Here is a 2049-nt window from a genome sequence, read left to right as displayed (position 1 = left end):
CTCAGCCCACCAGGGGGCGGGCTGGCCGGCATGTGGTGCTGGGGGATTGAACCGCGGTCCCTGATGCTTTTGCCAAGCTTGTTCTAAGTAGGTGCTTTAGACCACTGAGCCATCTCTCCAGCCCGTCATGTTGCAATATTACGTATAGCTTAATTTCTAATTTCTATGTAAAATGTATAATTTTTTTAGGCTTTATTTCTATTTTTTTTCTTTCTTTTTTGGCGGAACTGGGAATTGAACTCAGGCTCTTGTACTTGCCAGGGAAGTGCTTATTCAACTGAGCCATCTCCCCAGCCCAAAAAATGTTCTATTATTGCCTGTTAAATTATTTAAAGATGTAAGCTTCTCTTGAAGATGTTTTAAAAAAGAGGTTTGGAGACCAAAAATTAAAAAGATAGGCTAAACACACACACACACACACACACACACACATAAATAAATAAATAAATAAATAAATAAATAAAAAGATAGGCTAAGAGGATAGCCAGGATTTCGGTTCTATTTGTCTCAGGTCAATAGAGACCCAGGACTAAAAGAATCTCTGCTATGACATCCTGTCACTTGGTTGAGTCCATGATTCTGTGATCAAGGAAATTATGGGACCACATAGGAAGGTGACTCTATGATGTTTAGTATGCCTGAGGAGAGTCAGTAGGGAAAACAAAACAAAACAAAACAAAACAAAACAAAACCCAAACAAAACCAACCAAACAAAAAAACTAATAAGAAAAAAAAACAAAACATTTCTCAGGTGCTGCCAGACCCGGGTGAGCGGTGTCCGCTGAGGCCTGGGTGGTTGATCCTGCGGAGATGTTTCAAAGCTTAATTAAAAATGTCTGTGTCCCTAGGAAGCTGTGCTATACCCAAGTCTGCCAGGAGATCTGGATAGGAATGGCGTTGATGGGCTTCATTGTTTATAAAATCTGAAGTGCAGATAAAAGAAGCAAAGCCTTAAAAGGTTCAAGTCCTGTACCTGGTCACGGTTACCATTAACCAGCTCTCGAGTACCCACGAGATGAAGCCTCAGTCTGCTTGTAAATTTAAGCAAGCTGTGTTAGATGGGAGCACAGAATGTCACTGCACACCTACATCAGCAGTGTTTGCTCTGCAGCATGAATAAATGCACCTGTGAGATGCACCACCGCACTCTGGATTGTCTTGTGTGTTGACTCGGCCCATGAGTCAAGACGTGGGGTAATGACCTGGAGGAGGAACGGGGATGAGGAAGACAGGGCAAGAGACACAAGAGATGGAGACAAGACAGGCTTTCTGATCAAGTCTCATTTATTGAGGAAGTGAACAGGGTCTAAATAGCCGTATAGTGGAAGTAGTTGGGTGGGACTAGTTGTGGATTGGTAGTGGAGGTCCAGGACCACAGGAAGATGTCGAGGCAGGCGGGGATTGGTGCTGCAGCACTTCTTGCCCAAATAAGGGAAAATATAACAGGAGCGTTCTATCGCCCCCCACATAGCCCCCCTTTTTATTAAATACATCAATCAGGAAAGTGACAGTGCCCTGCGGGGACAATGCCTGGCTTGGGTCAAGGACTCCTTCACATGAGATGGACCAGAACTTACCAGTCTTGGGATCGCAGGGCGGCAGTAGGCCCTGTTCCTGTCTTAGGTGTTCGGCGGCACTGCATGTGGGTCCTAGTTGCCCGTCATTGACTACTTGTCTGTCTCACCAGGGAGACCTATATCAGATTAGGCCACATTATTACAAGGTCCATTTGAGGGAACCTTCTCACGATACTCTTGTTGATCTGCCATTTCCAGCTGATGATAATGTATCTGAATGGGCTTTGCAACAAAGGCATCTAAACGTGAGCTGATGAATGCTGTAAGCTTTTGAAAAATGCAAGGTCCTATCATGAGTAACAGTAGGAGCGAGAAGAGGGGTCCCAACAGGGGCACAAGATAGGTGAACATCCCTCCCCACAATGAGGAGAAGGGGTTGTCCGCAAGTTCTTGTCTCTGCTTGAGTAGTTGATCGTGAAGCTCTCGGATTTTGTCTCGAACTATGCCTGATTTATTAACATAAAAACAACAC

General features: G+C 44.6%; 1 pseudogene; it reads left to right on the top strand.

The window, feature by feature from the left end:
- Positions 1–768: 768 nt before the first annotated feature.
- On the top strand, positions 769–993 carry LOC101577077 (annotated as a pseudogene).
- Positions 994–2049: the final 1056 nt, after the last annotated feature.

The sequence above is a fragment of the Octodon degus genome, unplaced genomic scaffold (assembly GCF_000260255.1).
Source record: "Octodon degus isolate 3935 unplaced genomic scaffold, OctDeg1.0 scaffold00113, whole genome shotgun sequence".
NCBI classification, from domain to species: Eukaryota; Metazoa; Chordata; class Mammalia; order Rodentia; family Octodontidae; genus Octodon; species Octodon degus.
Note: the sequence above shows the minus strand (reverse complement) of the source record. Positions and strands in the feature narration are given on the sequence as shown.